Source organism: Maylandia zebra, linkage group LG22, assembly GCF_041146795.1.
Source record: "Maylandia zebra isolate NMK-2024a linkage group LG22, Mzebra_GT3a, whole genome shotgun sequence".
NCBI classification, from domain to species: domain Eukaryota; kingdom Metazoa; phylum Chordata; class Actinopteri; order Cichliformes; family Cichlidae; genus Maylandia; species Maylandia zebra.
Genome location: NC_135187.1, coordinates 1601986 through 1624650, shown reverse-complemented (window position 1 = coordinate 1624650; position 22665 = coordinate 1601986). Strand labels below are relative to the sequence as shown.

The 22665-nt window shown below is 47.5% G+C and overlaps 1 protein-coding gene and 1 long non-coding RNA gene across 3 annotated transcripts in view; one reads left to right on the top strand and one right to left on the bottom strand.

Moving 5' to 3' along the window:
- Positions 1-22665, bottom strand: part of LOC101471861 (H-2 class I histocompatibility antigen, Q10 alpha chain) — a 113269-nt gene that overhangs the window by 53187 nt on the left and 37417 nt on the right. The window lies entirely within an intron of this gene.
- Positions 1523-21534, top strand: LOC143414477 (uncharacterized). Of its 2 annotated transcripts, XR_013095093.1 has the most exons (3): positions 1523-2938; positions 3141-3226; positions 20880-21534. It is a non-coding gene; the product is annotated as an uncharacterized LOC143414477 (long non-coding RNA). The 2 variants fall into 2 exon arrangements; XR_013095092.1 differs by having other exon boundaries at positions 1523-3226.

The following is a 22665-nucleotide window of genomic DNA, read 5'->3' as shown; positions in this document are numbered from 1 at the left end:
TCACTGGGGTCACTCCTAACCCCCCCCCCCCCCCCCCCCCCTCTTCCTAAACAACCAAGTGCCACATGTTGCCATATAATTTTTTGATTGGTCAACATGGTCTATCTTAACACCAATAGGAAAGGAGTGCTCTTTCTTTTTCTTTTTTCTTTTTGCTCTCAAGCAGAGAGTGCTTGCCCAACTAGTTATTGCACTCAACAAAAATATAAACGCAACACTTTTGTTTTTGCTCCCATTCCCCATGGGATGGACGTAGAGACCTAAAATTCATTCCAGATACACAATATAACCATCCCTCCCAAACAGTGGTCACAAATCAGTCCAAATGTGTGGTAGTGGGCACATCTGCCATATTGAGATAATCCATCCCACCTCACAGGTGTGCCACATCAGGATGCTGATCTGACATCATGAGTAGTGCACAGGTGTACCTCAGACTGCCCACAACAAAAGGCCACCCTGGAATGTGCAGTTTTTTGCGCTATTGGGGGTCTGGGGACCCAGAACCGGTCAGTATCTGGTGTGACCACCATTTGCCTCATGCAGTGCAACACATCGTCGCATGGAGTCTATCAGATTGTCAATTGTGGCCTGTGGAATGTTGGTCCACTCCACTTCAATGGCTGTGCGAGGTTGTTGGATATTCGTGGGAACTGGTACACGCTGTCGTATACGCCGGTCAAGCACATCCCGAACATGCTCAATGGGTGACATGTCCGGTGAGTATGCTGGCCATGCAAGAACTGGGACATTCTCAGCTGCCATCTGCCCTGAACAATGTGAACCGAGATTCATCCGTGAAGCGCACACCTCTCCAACGTGCCAGACGCCATCGGATGTGAGCATTTGCCCACACAAGTCTGTTACGGCGAAGAGCTGGAGTCAGGTCAAGACCCCGATGAGGACGACGGGAGCAGTTGAGCGTCCCTGAGACGGTTTCTGACAGTTTGTGCAGAAATTGTTTGGTTGTGCAAACCAATTGTTCCAGCAGCTGTCTGGGTGGCTGGTCTCAGACGATCTTGGAGGTGAACCTGCTGGATGTGGAGGTCCTGGGCTGGTGTGGTTACACGAGGTCTGCGGTTGTGAGGCCGGTTGGATGTGCTGCCATATTCTCTGAAACGCCTGTGGAGACGGCTTATGGTTGAGAAATGAACATTCAATGCACGGGCGACAGATCTGGTTGACATTCCTGCTGTCAGCATGCCAGTTGCACGCTCCCTCATTGCTTGTGGCATCTGTGGCATTTTGCTGTGAGACAAAACTGCACATTCCAGGGTGGCCTTTTGTTGTGGGCAGTCTGAGGTACACCTGTGCACTACTCATGATGTCAGATCAGCATCCTGATGTGGCACACCTGTGAGGTGGGATGGATTATCTCAATATGGCAGATGTGCCCACTACCACACATTTGGACTGATTTGTGACCACTGTTTGGGAGGGATGGTTATATTGTGTATCTGGAATGAATTTTAGGTCTCTACGTCCATCCCATGGGGAATGGGAGCAGTAACAAAGGTGTTGCGTTTATATTTTTGTTCAGTGTAGGTATAGGAGCAATCATTTTTTCCACACAGGGCCATGTAGGTCCTGTGTGCCTCCATAACCAGTTACCAAGACTATATGAGGGTACCCTTGGAAGATCTACTAGATGATTTGAATGCAGCACAATGGACAATACCTACTGCGACCATTACCAAGACTAATTAGCTGATCTACACCACAGCAGCAGTGTTCATCCCTGGCTACAAGATGAACAGCCACAAGGAGCAGTACCCTCCCTTGAGAAGGAGAATAGAGGCCAAGATCAAGGAAGCAGGGAGGGAAATTAGCCTACTATTGGTGCTGCGGAAAGGCCCGATGAAGAAGGTGCCTTAGAATTACAGCAAGCTGTCCATACTTGAGGCCTTGGAAACTGTCCAGCAAAGACTCACAGCCTTGGCCAGCTGCGTGAAGAGGTATACCCGAGAAATACAAGGCAGGAGAATAAATCAGCTGTTCTTCACAGCACCATCCAAGGTGTACTCTCAGTGGCAGGTGACCAATATGAGAACAGCACCACCAAGGCTGGGGATAAAACAATACAAGAAGAGCAGAAGGACACAGCCTATAACTGAAAAGCTCAGTGGATAGTGGATCTAAGAGCAGACAACAGCGACCTCCCTGAGCAGGGTCCAGTAACCATCACAGTGGCAGACATCCAAGAAAGGGTCTCCAATATGAAGAGTTGGACAGCACGGCCCCGACATGGTTCATACCTACTGGCTGAAGAAGCTGACTGCACTCCTAGGCTGTGTCCCAATCCAGCGACCGCACGCTTCAGAGTACGCATTTTGAGACCTATTACGTCACAGCGACGCAACGACGGCTGTCCCAATCCGAAGTGTATTCCAAATGCTCCGTCGATTTCCCCAAATTTGAAGTGTGCTCTGGTGTACACTTTTTGGTCCCATATATCCCACAATCCATAGCGCGGCGGTGGGTGTGGATAATTTTGCCAAAAAATACGGCAGACAGCTGAAGCAGAGCGGCCAAAAAGTGAACTGTCAAAAGTAAGTACTAAATATGATGTCACTTATTTATGTGCAAATGTTCAATAATGAACATTAATACATTACTGTTGGCCACATGTCGGCAAAGTTATGTGACATTAGTGATGTTTGTACTTGCAGCGTTAACTTGCTTTTAAAGCCTTTACTTTCAAATTTACGCCGTTCAATAGTCGACCTTAATCTTACAGAGAATGTTGACAGGTCTCGTCCACGTCGCCGCTGGCCACGAGCCAAGCTGCTCGAGTGTGGCCAGCCATACCTGCTTCCCCACTGCCACCTTCCACGTGGTCGGCCCCCTGACCCATTGAACTATGAACTGCTGTGCTGTCAACCTCCTGGACGGCCCCCCGAGCTAATTAACTGTGGACTTTTGTGCCGTCACCCTCCAGGTCGGCCCCCTGAAAGTTTTAAGAACCATCTCCTGAGCTTTAGTGCCTTTCATAGGCTTTTTGCACCTTTTTTGTGGGACTTTTGCTCTGGTTTTGGTCAGTTTCATTTGTTTATTTAGATTCCCCTTGTGTCTTCTACCCCTGAGTTTTAGTCTCCTTTTGCCCTTCATGTGTTTCATGCTGTGTGTCTTATGTTGTCAAGGTTATATTGTCTGATACTGCACAGGACCCTCAAGCTCCCAGACCTCTGGTCGAGGACCGGCGCTTGAAGGATAGACCGCCTGCAGGGTGAGTGGGGAATTTTTTTTTTTTTTTTTTTTAAAGATGTGTGTATATACAGACAGTGATGTGGTGTCCCATATTTCCTATTTTTTGTTCATTTATTTATATTAAACTTCTACAATTTCATTTTATGATTTTAAGTCATACATACAGGTGTTTCTAAGCTGCTGTTGCCCACAATTCAATAAGTTGCTCAGCCGATCAATGCAGGTGTTCTCCAGGTAGTTCTTGGTGTAGTCTTTAGCATTCCAGCTGTGATCCCACTTTCTCTTGGTGAGTTCTGCCACATAATTCACAGCAACCCACTCTTGGCCTTTATTATCCAAGTACAGGAAGTCATCTCCATCGTAGTTGTACTTCCACAATCCCTGCAGAAACTTGAGCTTGCCACCAGGCTGCATTTCAACCTCACAGCCCACCATCCACTGAAGAACATGCAGGACTAAAAGAAGGGAGGATGAAATAAAGAACAAGGAAACTGAAAAATAAACACTCAAAGGAAAGAAGAAGCAGTGGGTGAAACCTGAATACAAGTCAAATGATTAAAAAACTTTTAACATTTGATCTTAACCTAATTTAAGGCTAAAGCATGCTTTGATATAAATTCTGTTTTGTTGATTTTTTTCATTGATCCTTCAGATTTTTGGGCTCTTACCTGAATTATTCTGTCCCATTTGCTGCATCAGAATGCCGATGCTCTCTTTAAACCACTGCAGCTTGTTCTTGCGGGACTGTGTGCCGTTTTTCCAGTAATCAGCAGGTACACATGTTTTCATCCAATCCTGTTTGGGAATTTTTGCCTGATTCTCACTGTCAAAGTAGTCGATCATCCTGCCATCCATCAAACCCATGGCTGTGAACCGGTGGATGCCCGGGAGTCCAACATGTTTGGAGAGTCCCGTGTAGATGTAAGTGAGGGAGTGATTCTCTGAAAGTCCCACAGGTGGGAAAACATAGAGGGAAATGTATTTATTCCCCACAGGTGAGAAGCACCATATGCACCACCATCTCTTATCCTTTACTGAGCAGGTACAGTGGCTTGCAAAAGTATTTGGCCCCTTGAACTTTCCCACATTTTGTCACATTACAGCCACAAACATGAATCAATTTTATTGGAATTCCACGTGAAAGACCAACACAAAGTGGTGTATACGTGAGAAGTGGAACGAAAATCATACATGATTCCAAACATCCATCCATCCATCTTCATCCGCTTTATCCGAGGCCGGGTCGCGGGGGTAGCAGCCTAAGCAGAGAGACCCAGACCTCCATCTCACCAGCCACCTCCTCCAGCTCCAAGGCTGGCGTTCCCAGGCCAGCCGAGAGATATAATCTCTCCAGCGTGTCCTGGGTCTGCCCCGGGGCCTCCTCCCGGTGGGACATGCTCACCTACACCTCACCTAGGAGGCGCCCAGGGGGCATCCTTGTCAGATGCCCGAACCACCTCAGCTGGCTCCTTTCGATGTGAAGCAGTAGCGGCTCTACTCTGAGCCCCTCCCGGATGGCCGAACTTCTCACCCTATCTCTAAGGGAGAGGCCAGCCACCCTTCGGAGGAAGCTCATTTCTGCCGCTTGTATCCGCGATCTCGTTCTTTCGGTCACTACCCACAGCTCGTGGCCATAGGTGAGGGTAGGGACGTAGATCGACCGGTAAATTGAGAGCTTCGCTTTTACACTCAGCTCCCTCTTCACCACGACGGACCGGTGCAGCATCCGCATTACTGAAGCTGCAGCCCCAATCCGCCTGTCGATCTCCGGATCCCTTCTCCCATCACTCGCGAACAAGACCCCGAGATACTTGAACTCCCCCACTTGGGGCAGGAACTCATCCCCGACCCGGAGTGGGCACTCCACCCTTTTCCGGCTGAGAACCATGGCCTCAGATTTGGAGGTGCTGATCCTCATTCCCGCTGCTTCACACTCGGCTGCGAACCGTTCCAGTGAAAGCTGGAGGCCCCTACCCGATGAAGCCAACAGAACCACATCATCCGCAAAAAGCAGAGATGAGATTCTGAGGCCACCAAAGTGAAAGCCCTCCGCCACTTGGCTGCGCCTAGAAATCCTGTCCATAAAAATTATGAACAGAACCGGTGACAAAGGGCAGCCCTGGCGGAGCCCATCACCCACCGGGAACGAGTCCGACTTATTGCCGGCAATGTGAACCAAGCTCTTGCAACGGTTACATAGGAATCGAATGGCCCGTAGCAATGGGCCAGACACCCCATACTCCCGCAACACCTCCCACAGGACACCCCGAGGGACACGGTCGAATGCCTTCTCCAAGTCCACAAAACACATGTAGACTGGTTGGGCAAACTCCCATGCACCCTCAAGTATCCTCGAGAGGATAAAGAGCTGGTCCAGTGTTCCGCGACCAGGACGAAAACCGCATTGTTCCTCCTGTATCCGAGGTTCGACTAGCGGACGAACTCTCCTTTCCAGCACCCTGGCATAGACTTTCCCAGGGAGGCTGAGGAGTGTGATCCCCCTGTAGTTGGAACACACCCTCCGGTCCCCCTTCTTAAAGATGGGGACCACCACCCCGGTCTGCCAGTCCACGGGTACTGCCCCTGATCTCCACGCAACATTGTAGAGGCGTGTCAACCAGGACAGCCCTACAACGTCCAGAGCCTTCAGGAACTCGGAGCGGACCTCATCAACACCAGGGGCTCTGTCACCAAGGAGTTGTTTAACTGCCTCAGCGACCTCGCCCCCGGAAATTGGCGGGTCATTCCCCTCATCCCCAGACTCTGCTTCCTCCTCGGAAGACGTGTCAGTGGGATTAAGGAGGTCCTCGAAGTATTTCTCCCTGTACACCAACTGCTGCACCTCCACCCACCAGTCTGTCAAGCTAATCAAGTTCGCAGATAACACCACCGTCATTGGGCTCATCTCTGACGGGGATGAGTCTGCCTACAGGAGGGAGGTTGAACGTCTGGTGTCTTGGTGCAGCCACAACAACCTGGTGCTGAATGCCCAGAAGACAGTGGAGATTATTGTGGACTTCAGGAAGCACACAGCCCCACTCCCCCCCATCATCCTGACTGACACCCCCATCACCTCTGTGGACTCATTCCGCTTCCTGGGTACCACCATCACCCAGGACCTGAAGTGGGAGCCCACCATCACCTCCGTCATCAAGAAAGCCCAGCAGAGGATGTACTTCCTGAGGCAGCTGAAGAAATTCAACCTGCCAACACGGACGATGATGCAATTCTACACTGCAATCATCGAGTCCATCCTCACCTCCTCCATCACCGTGTGGTACGCTGGAGCCACTATCAGGGACAAACAGAGACTGCAGCGTGTTGTGCGCTCTGCTGAGAAGGTGATTGGCTGCAGACTCCCATCTCTGCAGGACCTGTACACCTCCAGGACACTGCGGCATGCAGCCCGGATCTCAGCTGACCCTTCTCACCCTGGACACAGTCTGTTTGACCTGCTCCCCTCAGGCAGGAGGCTCCGGTCCATTCGCACCAGAACCTCTCGCCACAAGAACAGTTTCTTCCCCTCTGCTGTTGGACACATGAACAATAACCACATGACTGTCCCCGCCACTAACACATGACCCTACGCTGTGTCACTGCATCATTTCATGTCTGGCACTGATCACCACCTGCACTCATGTATATATCTTTCTACGTAGCACTCATAATTCTTATTCTCATGTATATATGTTTGGCACTGATCACCACCTGCACTCATGTATATATCTTTCTACGTAGCACTCATAATTCTTATTCTCATGTATATATCTCATGTATATCTCATGCACATATCTTTCTTTCTACATAGCACTTTAATTCTTATTGTCTGCACTGAAGCACCGCAGCAATTTCCTAATGTTGTAAACCTCAACATCTGGCAATAAACCCATTCTGATTCTGATTCTGATTCCTTCCACCGCCTGACAATTTTCTCAGTCGACGTCAGCAGCACTCCGCCAGCACTATACACAGTGCAGGTAGAGCACCGCTTTCCCCTCCTGAGACGCCTGACGGTTTGCCAGAATCTCTTCGAGGCAGTCCGAAAGTCTTTTTCCATGGCCTCTCCGAACTCCTCCCACACCCAAGTTTTTGCTTCAGTCACTGCCCGTGCCGCATTCCGCTTGGCCTGTTGATACCTGTCGGCTGCCTCCAGAGTCCCACAAGCTAACCAAGCCCGATAGGACTCCTTCTTCAGCCTGGTGGCTCCCTTCACCTCTGGTGTCCACCATTTGGTTCGGGGATTACCACCACGGCAGGCACCAACCACCTTGCGGCCGCAGCTCAATGCAGCAGCTTCAGCAATGGAGACGCTGAACATGGTCCATTCGGACTCAATGTCCCCAGTCTCCCTCGGAATGCTGTTGAAGCTCTGCCCGAGGTGTGCGTTGAAGATCTCGCAGACTGGGGGCCTCTGCTAGACGTTCCCAGCACACCCTCACTACGCGTTTAGGTGCACCGGGTCTGTCCAGTGTCCTCCCCCGCCACCTGATCCAACTCACCACCAGGTGGTGATCAGTTGACAGCTCAGCCCCTCTCTTTACCCGAGTGTCCAGAACATATGGTCACAGGTCTGGTGATACGATTACAAAATCGATCATTGACCTACGGCCTAGAACGTCCTGGTGCCACGTGCACTTATGGACACTCTTATGTTCGAACAAGGTGTTCGTTATGACAAAACAGTGATTTGCACAGAAGTCCAATAACAAAACACCACTCGAGTTCAGATCAGGGAGGCCGTTCCTCCCAATCACGCCCCTCCAGGTCTCGCTGTCGTTACCCATGTGAGCATTAAAGTCTCCCCCCCCCAGGGACTCTAAGAAGGCTGGGTACTCTGAACTGCCACTCGGCACATAAGCGCAGATGACAGTCAGGACCCGTTCCCCGACCCTAAGGCGCAGGGAACAAACCCTCTCGTCCACCGGGAAAAACCCCAACGTACCGGCAGTAAGCCGAGGGGATATTAGAATACCCACCCCAGCCCGCCGCCTCTCACCAGGGGCAACTCCGGACTGAGACAGAGTCCAGCCCCTCTCCAGGAGACTGGTTCCAGAGCTCAAGCCATGCGTAGAGGTGAGCCCGACTATATCTAGCCGGTACCTCTCAACCTCACGCACTAACTCAGGCTCCTTCCCCACCAGAGAGGTGACATTCCATGTCCCTATTGCCAGTCTTGGCAGCCGGGGATCAGTCCGCCAGGGTCTCCGCTCCTGGCCGCCACCCGGCACACAATGCACCCAACCCCTATGGCGCCTCCTGCGGGTGGTGGGCCTGCGGGAGGATGGGCCCATGTCTCCTCTTCGGGCTGTGCCCGGCCGGGCCCCATGGACTAAGGCCCGGCTACCAGACGCTCGCCCTCGGGCACCCTCCCCGGGCCTGGCTCCAGGGCGGGGCCCCGGTAACCCTATCCCGGGCAGGGTAAACTGTTCCCTCGATGTTCTCTTCATAAGGGTCTTCTGAATCGCTCTTTGTCTGGTCCCTCACCCAGGACCAATTTGCCATGGGAGACCCTACCAGGGGGCAAAAGCCCCCAGACAACATAGCCCCTGGGATCCCTGGGACACACAAACCCCTCCACCACGATAAGGTAGCGATTCACGGAGAGGTGAATCCGCGATTCCAAACATTTTTTAACTGCAAAGTGGGGTGTGCGTAATTATTCAGCCCCCTTTGGTCTGAGTGCAGTCAGTTGCCCATAGACATTGCTTGATGAGTGCTAATGACTAAACAGAGTGCACCTGTGTGTAATCTAATGTCAGTACAAATACAGCTGCTCTGTGACGGCCTCAGAGGTTGTCTAAGAGAATATTGGGAGCAACAACACCATGAAGTCCAAAGAACACACCAGACAGGTCAGGGATAAAGTTATTGAGAAATTCAAAGCAGGCTTAGGCTATAAAAACATTTCCCAAGCCTTGAACATCCCACGGAGCACTGTTCAAGCCATCATTCAGAAATGGAAGGAGTATGGCGCAACTGTAAACCTACCAAGACAGGGCCGTCCACCTAAACTCAGGCCGAACAAGGAAAGCGCTGATCAGAAATGCAGCCAAGAGGCCCATGGTGACTCTGGACGAGCTGCAGAGATCTACAGCTCAGGTGGGGGAATCTGTCCATAGGACAACTATTAGTCGTGCACTGCACAAAGTTGGCCTTTATGGAAGAGTGGCAAGAAGAAAGCCATTGTTAACAGAAAACCATAAGAAGTCCCGTTTGCAGTTTGCCACAAGCCATGTGGGGGACACAGCAAACATGTGGAAGAAGCTGCTCTGGTCAGATGAGACCAAAATGGAACTTTTTGGCCAAAATGCAAAACGCTATGTGTGGTGGAAAACTAACACTGCACATCACTCTGAACACACCATCCCCACTGTCAAATATGGTGGTGGCAGCATCATGCTCTGGGGGTGCTTCTTCAGCAGGGACAGGGAAGCTGGTCAGAGTTGATGGGAAGATGGATGGAGCCAAACACAGGGGAATCTTGGAGGAAAACCTCTTGGAGTCTGCAAAAGACTTGAGACTGGGGCGGAGGTTCACCTTCCAGCAGGACAACCACCCTAAACATAAAGCCAGGGCAACAATGGGATGGTTTAAAACAAAACATATCCATGTGTTAGAATGGCCCAGTCAAAGTCCAGATCTAAATCCAATCGAGAATCTGTGGCAAGATCTGAAAACTGCTGTTCACAAACGCTGTCCATCTAATCTGACTGAACTGGAGCTGTTTTGCAAAGAAGGATTTCAGTCTGTAGATGTGCAAAGCTGGTAGAGACAGACCCTAAAAGACTGGCAGCTGTAATTGCAGCAAAAGGTGGTTCTACAAAGTATTGACTCAGGGGGCTGAATAATTACGCACACCCCACTTTGCAGTTATTTATTTGTAACAAATGTTTGGAATCATGTATGATTTTGTTCCACTTCTCACGTGTGCACCACTTTGTGTTGGTCTTTCACGTGGAATTCCAATAAAATTGATTCATGTTTGTGGCTGTAATGTGACAAAATGTGGGAAAGTTCAAGGGGGCCGAATACTTTTGCAAGCCACTGTATGTTTTAAGATCCATGAATCAGAAGGTTTGGCCCTTTGGTATTTCAGTCACTGATTTAAATCAATGAGCAGCAGTAAATAAGCACATCTGGGTTATTTTTGTCACAGTTTTTTAAATAAATCTCTTTAGACTTGATTTAAAGTATTTTTTGTTTTTGCATCTGTTCTGATTATTAGAACTGTATGGGTAATAAATAAATCTTTGCGCCATCAGTAAACAGGTTAAATGAAAAACAAAACATTTCAAAACAATTAAAATAAAAACAACAAAAAATTGATACAATTACAAAAAACTTGAATTTACACATTTAAAGTAAAATAACAATAGAAAAATGCCTGTAGATGTGAAAAATCATGATGTTTATATTATTTTATTTGGAAATATTTTTACAGAAAGACTGTAAAAGCTCAGTTATAAGTTTAAAATAATTTCACAAATATTCCATGTTCATTAAAGAGATAAAACAGTTAACTTCTAGTTTAATGCTGTAATACATGTTTAAAATTTCATGCATTGATTGAAAATAAGAACAAGAAAAGAAAATAAAGAAATTACAGAAATGTTTCATTCCATGCCTTCCCGATCTGTCATATTTATTATTTATTTAGTGCGCATGCGCCAACCAGCGTGCAGCCTGTTACAGTCACTCCTGCTTTTCTCTTAGTTTAGCTCTTTTTTCTTACGTATTCTTTTTTTTTTCTGACTGGTATTTTCATCCGTTTTCTATCTCTTACTCAATCATGTGGATTGAGAGAGTTTTTGTTCTTCTGGTGGCCGTGGAACTGTTACTTTTATCAAGGAACGGGACCGCGGCACATCTCCTACACTCACGGACTGTTTACTCTAGAGATCAGCTGATCGCTCTGATGCCGGCCGGCTCGCTGGCCAGGCCCGCAGAAGTACCAGCTGAAATTTGGAGGAAAACACATCGGGGATGCAGAGGTCAAGGACAGAAGAGAAGAAAAAAGGTGACGGTGAGACAGCGGAGGCTCGAAGCGAGGAGGAGGTATAAACCGTGTCTGCCGTCTATTGTGATGGGTAATGTGCGATCGTTGGCAATTAAAATCGACGAGCTCTCAGTACTGGTACGGAGTCAGAGGGAATACCGAGAGTGTAGCCTGATGTGTTTCACCGAATCATGGCTGCACCAGGACATTCCCGATGAGAATGCTTCCGTGGAAGGCTTCCACACTGTTCGGGCGGACAGGGACAGCATCGCTAGCGGTAAGCGGAAAGGAGGTGGGCTTGCTGTTTTAGTTAACAACCGGTGGTGTAACCCTGCCAACATAACAATCAAAGAAAGGATTTGTTGCCCGGACACTGAACTGTGTGCTGTTGGACTCAGGCCGTATTATTTACCCAGGGAATTCTCTCACGTCATCTTGGTGGCTGTTTATGTTCCTCCCTCTGCTAACCCCACAGCTGCATGTGACACTATCCACTCTGCCATAGCTCGGCTACAGACTCAGCACCCGAGTGCCTTTATTGTGATCTCGGGTGACTTCAACCATGTATCACTGGACAATACACTACCAACATTCAAACAATATGTGGACTGTCCCACCAGGGGAGAGAAAATTTTAGACCTACTGTATGCTAACATCAAGGATGCATACAGCTCCTCCTCCCTCCCCCCACTTGGTAGGTCAGATCATAACCTGATTCACCTCACCCCCCGCTATGTGCCAATTGTGAGGAGGGAACCTGTGACCACCAGGACTGTTAGGAGGTGGTCAGAGGAGGCCTTAGCGGAACTACAGGGCTTTTTCGAGGTGACCGACTGGGAAACACTCTGTGAGCCTCACGCCGAGGACATCAATGGGCTTACTGAGTGTATCACAGGCTACATAACTTTCTGCACCGACTCCATTGTTCCAGCTCAGACTGTTCATTGTTACCCAAATAACAAGCCGTGGGTGACTAAGGACATCAAAGCCCTCCTCAACAACAAGAAGAGGGCTTTCAGAGGGGGCAACAAAGAGGAGGTGAGGAAGACCCAGGTGTTACTAAAGGACAAGATCAGAGAGGCTAAGGACAATTACAGGAGGAAGCTGGAGTGGAAACTCCAGCAGAACAGCATGAGAGAGGTGTGGAGGGGCATGAAGACCATCACTGGATTCAGGCCAACCAACAGCAGGGGAGCTGAGGGAGGTGAGAATAGAGCCAACGAGTTGAATCTGTTTTTCAATAGATTCGACACCACAGTGTCTGCTCCCACCCCCACAACCTCACCTGTAGTCAGCCTGGAATCCAGAGCCACACCACTGTGCCAGCCTCTCTCTTCACATGTTGCCTCCTGTGAGATTCCTGACACCCCTCCCCCACCCATCACCATCACTCAATACCAGGTTGAGATGCAAATGAGGAGACTTCACTCAGGCAAGTCTGCTGGACCAGACGGAGTGAGTCCCCTTGTCCTCAAGGCCTGTGCCCCCCAGCTGTGTGGAGTCTTTCATAAACTGTTTATGCTGAGTCTGAGTCTGCAGAGGGTCCCGGTGATGTGGAAGACATCATGCCTCGTCCCTGTACCAAAGACGCCACGTCCCAGTGGCCCCCAGGATTACAGGCCCGTGGCACTGACCTCCCACATCATGAAGACCCTGGAAAGGCTCATCCTGGACCAGCTGCGACCCATAGTAAGACCACATCTGGATCCCCTTCAGTTCGCTTATCAGCCTCGTCTCGGAACTGAGGACGCCATCATCTACCTGCTCAATCGTGTCTACACCCATCTGGACCAGCCGGCGAGCACTGTGAGGGTCATGTTTTTTGACTTTTCTAGTGCTTTCAACACCATCAGGCCGACCCTCCTGGGTGATAAGTTAGCAGCGATGCAGGTGGATGCTTCTCTGGTGTCCTGGATTGTTGATTACCTGACAGGAAGACCACAATATGTACGTCTCCCACAGTGTGTGTCTGACAAGGTGATCAGCAACACAGGGGCACCACAGGGGACTGTCCTCTCCCCCTTCCTCTTCACCCTCTACACCACAGACTTCAGCCACTGCACAGAGACCTGCCATCTTCAGAAGTTTTCTGATGACTCTGCGGTGGTTGGATGCATCAGCAGGGATGATGAGACAGAGTACCGGGCTGTGGTCGACTCCTTTGTCACGTGGTGTGAGCAGAATCATCTGCAGCTCAACGTGGCAAAGACCAAGGAGCTGATCGTGGACTTCAGGAAGACCAGGAAACACTTGACCCCTGTTTCAATCCAGGGGGTCAGTGTTGACATTGTGGAGGACTATAAATACCTTGGAGTACACATTGACAATAAACTGGACTGGGCTAAAAACACCACAGCACTTTACAGGAAGGGCCAGAGTCGTCTCTATTTTTTGAGGCGACTGAGGTCCTTCAACATCTGCCAGAAAATGCTGAGGATTTTCTATGATTCTGTTGTGGCCAGTGCAATCCTCTATGCTGTTGCATGCTGGGGGAGCAGGCTGAGGGTAGCAGATGCCAACAGACTTAATAAACTAATCCGTAAGGCCAGCAATGTTGTGGGGATGGAGCTGGACTCCCTCAAGGTGGTGTCGGAGAGGCGGATGCTGTCCAAGATAAAGACAATGTTGGATAACACCTCCCACCCACTCCATGACATGCTGGTCAGTCACAGGAGCACGTTCAGTGAGAGACTGAGATTACCGAAAAGCACCACTGAACGACACAGGAAATCTTTCCTGCCTGTGGCCATCTCCCTGTACAACGCATCCACTTAACACACTGTTTGCTGCTACAACTACACATGTTTCTTTTCCAGCTATTTATTTATGAGTGACTTATGTATGTATGTATGTATATATATGTATATATTGTACTATTCTTAGTTAGCGTATTGTCTGTCTTGTCTTAATGTTGGTTTATAATGGAGCACTGTAACAAAAAATAATTTCCCCCAGGGATCAATAAAGTATTCTGATTCTGATATTTATCTCATGTTTCTCCAGCCTGTCATGTCTCTCTCTCTAATGCTCTCTTTTATTTATTTCTGCATGCAAGAATGTATTTCAGTGTTTGCGATTATCCATATACACACACACAATAACAGCCCCTCTCGCTCAGTTGTTGGCAGACCTGGGGCCCGTTCTTCGTACCTCGCTAAGTAAGTTAGCTGGATTTGATTGTTGACGATTTCGCGTGATCCTGGATCGTTCGATTCCCCGAAGCTCATCCGGGACTTGCTGTCATAGCAACAGAGCCGTAAGCGTAAACCTGCTGGGGAGCAGGTTTACTTTATGTAAACAGGATTAGATCGCGGCCACGCAGGTATGTCCGCTTCATTTATACGAAAGCAACAGCGATATTCCACCACTGTTTCACCATAAATAAATAACATCAATGTAACTAAAGATAATGCAGCACTTGATCCTTTTATTGATGTCACACAGATACATACAGGTCATTTCCTAAAAAAGGGAAATGTACTATTAACATTCTATTACATGTATGTGATTATTACAGATGTAATTCATATTTCAGAGTAGTAATTGTAAATTACTTCGTGTAATCAAGATGAGAGACCACGGCTATAAAAGCGAAGGTGGATTTGGGAAGCCTGTCGCAGCCATGTCCTGTCCGTATACGCGACCAACCCATTGCGGAAGGTGCAAGATTGATAAGGAGAGTCCTCAGAATTCAGCGTATATTGCAGGATAGACAGGATCCTTTAGCTCAGCGCGACAGTGTGCTCATAGAGAGATATCGATATTCCCGTGAGGGTATTATTTACTTAACCAACTTGTTGACGAGGGGGTGCAGGACCACCACCTGTCTTTTTTTCCTCTGCCCTTTTCTTGGTTGCTGTTATGAACAAACTAACAGAGTATTACAGGCCAGTATTACCTTGCCAAGAGACGAAAAGCAATCTAAGAGATAAATATTACCATTCTGTAGAATACTCCTGTATTCCACTTTTACTTGTTCCCATGTTCTTGTGGGTCCTGTTGTGGCTCTAATGTGAAAGGGGATATAATATAACATATTATGATATAATATAATGCCATATGATATTGGACAATATAGTGTCATATGATAGATCTACCCTACCGCCTACTGGTGTTGGCCAGAGGGGCCGATGGCGCGATATGGCAGCCTGGCTACAACCGTAGCTGCCTCCACCAGTGTGTGAATGTGGGAGTGACTGAATAGTGGTATCGTAAAGCGCTTTGGGTGCCTTGGAAAGCGCTATATAAATCCAATCCATTATTATTATTATTATTAAATTACCTACGAGTTTGATTTGTCAGCAACTTTCTGCCAGCCCCTCTCTCCTTGCTTTTGCAGCCTTTGCAGTGTTCTCTTGCGTTTTAATTAAACTCTGAAACTCCTGAAATCCCTCACTCATGAGTTCTTGCTCTGCTGCCGGAAAATACCGAGCGCGCTCCTTCGACATTTTCGCCGACCAATCAGCGGGTTGCCGATCAATGTTTCTACTATCGATGCGTAGCCCCTTTTACGACACCCAGTGATGTCACATTACTGCGTCCAGCTGTACTAATCGTCAACAGCAGGTGTGTTCGGGGAACCGGATTAGCGCGCTCACGGTTAGCGCGATGGTTTGGTCTTGGATGTGTCATTTGATCTTGGATGTAGTAAGCGACGTACGAAGAACGGGCCCCTGCTCTCAGTGTGTCATTCGCGTTCACAACATCTGTGCTTAGTAATGATGTGCGAATCATGAACAATTCGTTCAATATACTAAGAATCACTTTACTGACTCATGAATCATGATTCACAAGCCCAACTGACTCACTGACTCATCCCTGTTGCTGTTAGAAAACTAATTTCATTAGTAGAAATATATCTAGCTTATAATTAAAATTGTGGAGAAAAACACAAGATCCAGTATCTTAACAAAAACATTTTTGGTCTGAACTGGAAGAAAAAACCCTTAGTAGAAGCTCACATCAATACAATAGCTCCTCAGTTCACAATAGCGTCGCTCTGCTAACATGCTAACAGCACATTTAAGCTACTCACCCCCTCCCTCCTGTGCTGAATAGTAGCATAAACGAATCACTCACTGGCTGTATCCCAATTCAGGGTCTGCAGCCTTAAAGGCCGCATTTTAAGGCCGATTACGTCACAGCGACGCGACGAAGGCTATCCCAATTCAAAGGCTGCTTGAAATGCGGCCCTGAAATGCGTCCTTCATCTCGCTGAATTTTAAGGATGGGTCCGTGTATCCTTCATGGTCCAACATATCCCACAATTCATAGCACAGCGGTTGTGTGGATAATTTTGCCGAAAAAAACGGTTGAAGCGAAGCGCCCGAAGAGTAAACTTTCAAAAGTAAGAACTGAATATTATGTCACTTATTTATGTGCAAATATTTAATAATGAAGAGCATTAAAACATTACTGTTGGCCACATGTCGGCAAAGTTATGTGACATTAGTGATGTTTGTACTTCCAGCGTTTACTTGGTTTTAAAGCCTTTACTTCTAAATATATATATAGTCGACCTTAATCTCACAGAGAATCTGATGATTTTGTGGATAATTAAAGTCAGTCATATATCCACAAACACAACAAGCTGAAAGTCAGTGATGCTGCTCGGTTTCCTGAACATCACGGCACAAGCAGGATTCACTGCACTGTTAATGTGAGCTATGTTATATTGCTGCCTCTGTTCGGTGGTGTCGAGCCAAACGCACTTTAACGTGTGTTTGAACGAGCTGACGGTTCACTCGTTAAGCTGAAAGAAAGATGCTTTAATCACAGCAGTCACACATGTGTCCACTGCACCATCTGGAACTCTTCTTGTTTAGCACTCGTAATAACACAAACACTAAATCCTCCTTCTTTTGTGCTGTTTTGTAGCAGTGTGTACACCTGAGACTGTCACCTGTCTGTCTGTCCTGCACTCTCTCTCTGTTTCTTTCTCTCTGATTGTGGAATAAATTCAAATTTCAAATTCAAATTTTTATTTGTCACGTACACAGTCATACACAGTACGATATGCAGTGAAATGCTTAGACAACTGCTCGTGACCTAAAGAAGAAAAAAAAAAGGAAATAAATATGAAAAATTAAAGTGTAAATTTAACTAGAAAGGAATAAAATATAAAAAAATTAAGGTTAAAAATGAAATAACTGTGCAACACAAATTAGAATGAAGGGTAAATTTAACTGGGAAAGAATAAGATAAAATATATAAATTAAAGTTGAAAATAAAATAACTGTACAACAAAATACACAATACACAGTATAGAACTATATAAGGTTCAAGGTTCAAGGTTCTTTATTTGTCACATGCATAGTTATACAAGTATAACACACAGTGAAATGTGGCCTGACACGCTCCTCGACATGTGCAAAAATTTGGGGGGGGGGGGGTGTAGAGGAAGAACATTATAAATATATATATATAGTATATACATTGGGTGAATGTGCAGTAGTAGCAGCAAGCAGGTGAATTCTGTACATTAATATGAATAGACATCTGACTATTTTACAGGATAGACAATATAAACATATTTAAAATTAAAGGAATTTGGAATGTACATTGTGCCTTGGTTTAGTGTCTGGAAGAGAGTCCTGTCTCAGTCAATTATAGATGATGTGAGAGGGCGGGTGTGTGTGTTTAGGGCACGGATGGCTTGGGGATAGAAGCTCCTCTTGAGTCTCTCTGTCCTTGCCCGGAAGATGCGGAACCTTCTACCAGATTGCAGAAGTTGGAACAGTTTGTTGCCAGGATGGGACGGGTCCTTCAGTATCTGCGCTGCTCTAGTCCGGCATCTCCTGGTGTAGGTGTCCTGAAGCGGGGGGAGAGCAATCCTGCAGCAGCGTTCTGCTGTATGGATCACTCTCTGGAGAGCTTTTTGGTCCTTCACACAGCTGTTCCCAAACCACGATGTCATGTTCTGTGTGAGGATGCTCTCCACAGCGCCTGTATAGAAAATCCTGAAGATCTCTGGAGAGACCCTGAACTTCCTCAGTTGTCGAAGGTGATACAGGCGCTGCCTAGCCTTTTTGGTCTGGACCTGAATGTGGGCAGCCCATGTCAGGTCTGAGGAGATGTGGACACCAAGATACTTGAAGGACTGCACCCTCTCCACTGGAGCTCCATTGATGATAATGGGCTTGTAGTCTCTGTGCTGACCCCTTCTGAAGTCCACCACCAGCTCCTTGGTCTTGCTGACGTTCAGCTGGAGGTGGTTGTCCTGGCACCACGATGCCAGATTCTTCACTTCATCCATGTAGGCCGCCTCATCGTTGTTGGAGATGGCACCCAACACCACTGTGTCGTCAGCAAACTTCACAATGGTGTTGGAGCCATGGGTGACCACACAGTCTGAAGTGTAGAGGGAGTAGAGCAGTGGCGAGAGGACACATCCCTGAGGTGCTCCTGTGTTGATGGTGATGCTGTTGGAGAAGCACCTGCCCACCCTCACCACCTGAGTTCTGCCAGTGAGGAAGTCCAACACCCATGCACACAGACGGCTGTTAAGTCCCAGATCCCTCAGCTTTGTGAACAGTCTGCAGGGCACTATTGTGTTAAACGCTGAACTGTAATCAACAAACAGCATTCGCACATAGTTACCCTGTTTCTTGGCCACGTGGCTGAGAGTGGTGTGTAGGACGTGGGCGATGGCATCCTCTGTGGATCTGTTGGATCTGTAGGCGAACTGCAGCGGATCTATGGTGTCTGGGATGGAGGAGGAGATGATGTTCTTCAGCAGCCTCTCAAACACCTTCATTACTACCGAGGTCAGTGCAACTGGCCGGTAATCGTTCAGGGATGAGGGTTTGCTGTTCTTGGGCACAGGGATGATGGTGGATCTTTTGAAGCATGTGGGGACCACAGACTTCGCCAGGGACTCGTTGAAGATGTAAGTGAACACACCTGCTAGCTGGTCAGCACAGCAGCGCAGCAGACGGCCGGTGATGCCATCTGGCCCCGCCGCTTTCCTTGTGTTCACTCTCCTCAGTGCCGCTCGGACGTCATGCTCCGCGATGCTGGTCACCGGTCTCTCGCTGATGACGTCACTGTCCTCGGTAGCCAGGCGGTAGATAGCATTAGCCGCCTGGCTAACCTCGAAACGGGCGTAGAACCGATTCAGCTCGTTGGTGAATGCAGAGTCGGCGTTGATCGGCGCAGTGTCCCTGGCTTTGTAGTCCGTAATGGTGCGTAGTCCGTGCCACATACTCCGTGTGTCGCCCTGGTGGAAGCGGGACTCCACACGTTCCCGGTACCGGCGTTTGGCATCTCTCACCGCACGCCGTATGAGGCCGCTTTGTAGGCGCTCATATCGCCAGTGGCGAGACCCGCGTTGTAGGAGGCGGTCCTGGCGTTTACTGCAGTGCGGATCGATCTGTCCATCCACGGTTTCTGGTTTGGGAATGTGGTGACTCTCGCAGTGGGGATAATCTCCTCCGCTAGCATATTGACGAAGCATACTGCTACTTCCGTAAACTCGTTGATGTCGACTGCGCATGCTCTGAACATGTCCCAGTCGACGTCGTTGAGTGCGTCCTGTAGCGTAGCTTCTGATTGGGCAGTCCACCGTTTTACCTCCCTCGTGGTCACGTCTTCCCTCCGTATGCTTTGTTTATACTGGGGAATGAGGAAGATGGCGTTGTGGTCAGACTTCCCAAAAGCCGGGTGTGAGACAGCTTTGTAGCCCTGCTTGTATGGCGTGTAGCAGTGATCCAAAATTCGATCCCCTCTCGTTGGACACGAGACATGCTGGTAAAAGTTTGGCATGACTTGTCTGAGGTTCGCTTTGTTAAAGTCTCCTGCTACAATGAGGGCTGCGCCCGGGTCCTTGTTTTGAAGCGAGCTCAGCACATCATGTAATTCGGACAAAGCCATACCTGTGTCCGCTTGGGGTGGGATGTAGACCACCGTGGCGATGACTGAGGTGAACTCACGGGGCAGATAGAAAGGGCGGCACTTAATGCTCAGGAACTCCAGATGTGGCGAGCAGCCGCTGGAGAGAGTAGAAATGCTCCTGGCATCACACCACTTTCTGTTTACCATGAAACACACTCCTCCACCTTTGGTTTTGTTCGACTCTGCCGTTCTGTCCGCGCGGAGCACAAAGAATGAATCCGACGGAGTTACGGCCTGGTCCGGCACGGTGGGGGTCAGCCATGTCTCCGTGAAGCACAGAATGTTGCAGTCCCTCATGTCACGTTGGAAGGTGACCCTTGCTCTTAGGTCATCGAGCTTGTTCTCCATGGATTGTACATTGGCCAGTAGGATACTGGGCAGTGGTGCGCGATGCGCTTGCTGTCTCAGTCTGTTCCTAATACCAGCGCGTTTTCCCCGGCGCTTCTTTGTTCTGCGCCTCGGATGAGCGGCCCGTCCTTTGTTGTTCTCCGCGCCGCGTAGAATCTCTGGCGGCCAGGAAGGGTCGGGTTTAAAAGTGTCCAAGATTAGATGTGCAACCTTGGCACCGATGTTTGCAAGTGATCCGCTGTCGTATACTATAAGACTAGAGGATTTTGGGATGTAAACCAGAGCAAAAAATAAGTAAAAAACAAGAAACAAGAAAGAATGTATGTATAAGAATGTATGAACAGTATGAAAAGTATGAACATGTGTTTATAAGTTACACTTGTGTTTGAATCCTGCAGCTTATCACACATTTGATTTCACTGTGTGACAACTGCAGGTGTCCAGAGTGAGGACAGACTGAGGGACCCACTGCTGCACATCATCTGTGAGGCTTTGCATCCCTGATGATCCACCAGGACAAACTCAGCAGTGTGTGAGGAAGAGGAGGAGGAAGAGCCAGCAGCAGCTGACAGATGGAGAGAATAGACAGACTGTTCCCTGTTTGTGAAGGACTGCTAGGAAAGTTTAACATAACTGTCTGTGCTGAATCAGTCTTATTAGGTAATGTTCAAATAATGTGATGATCCCAGTGTTTCCAGTGTGGGAGAAAGTACTCAGGGCCTTCAAGTTACACACTATGAAAGGAAGCAACAAGTTTAATGTTCAGAAACCTAAAGTCTGTATCAGCAGCAGGATGGAGCTAAAATAAATGTTGGTTTCAGTTCTATGAAGCTTTGAGTATTTTGGATCAGTAGCTGCTGTTTGTTGCATCATATTGCTGTAACTGTTTATATGCTTTATATATTCTGAGCTAAGTTGATCTATAGTGTTACATCATATTCTATAAGGATGTTATGTGTTTGTAGACTTTCTGCCCAGTTTGACCCATTTAGCAGAAGTCAGCCTGTTTAAGGCTCTGATATCTATTCTGTGTGACTTAAAGCAGTTATGACATGGTCTGATTTTCTCACCCAATAAAGGAATATTTCACATATCAGTCTACTCTTCATTCTATCAGACACAGTTATCACAACTCCTACATTTGCTTTTTACACATATATGTAAGCAATGAGCCAAATTTAGTAATGCCAACAAACAATATTTGTCTCTTATATATAATACATCTATATGCACACTGTCACAGATACTTGTCTTTGAGTGAAGATTTAAGGTGATATGAAATATAAATTAACTGCAACTTGAATCTGTACTGAAGCTCAGTATTAGACACAGAGTTCATTACAGATTAATATAATAATAACTTTAATATTATATTTACATTACCAAAGTGAGATGATTTTAGTCTCATGAACAACATGAGCTGTTTGTTATTTACTAACTAATCTTAAATGACTGTTCAGTACAGAAATGAAGTCCAAAAATCATGTTTTACTGTCCTGTGGTCTCAGCCTCAGATACTCAACTAATCACAAAGAGCTCATGTAGAAACAAACAAATGAACAAAATATGTTCGCCTTCATTTCTGTCAAACAAAGCTGAATGACACGTTTCCAGCAGTTTCATGGTTGCTAGGTGACCCTGGGCAGCGCGACGAAGGCTAGACCGTCCCATTTAAGAAGCCTCGCACTTCCAGCCTTAGCAGTCTTTGAGTACGCGGCCCTTGAGGACTTAAGGCTGCAGACCCTGAATTGGGATACAGCCAGCCACTCACTCACCCCCTGCCTCTTGGCTCACAGCTTCTTCTTCTTCTTGCTTGGCTACCAATGTTCAGGCGCATTACCGCCCCCTGGGTCACAGCTCAGTGAACATTTAGATGAGAAAATATATATTTAACACATTTAAGGAAAATACTAATAAAATAAAATTAAAATAAATAAAATGAATGTTCCCTTTAGAATTTTTTTGCTCTTTTTTGTTCTATTAAATAGTTGTTTTCTTTTTCAATCACTCATCTTAGCAGTAGGATTTACATGAAAAGAGAAACAAATTAAGTTTGAGTGAAAATGTACATTTTTTGCACTCTCTGGTCAACTGACTCAGTGAATCAAATGACTCAAAAAACCCGATTTACTTTGGTGAGTGACTCATTCAAACTCGATTCAGTAAAAATAATCAAATTTATCATCACTAGTGCTTAGTGCGCGCTCAACTCTCTGTACATC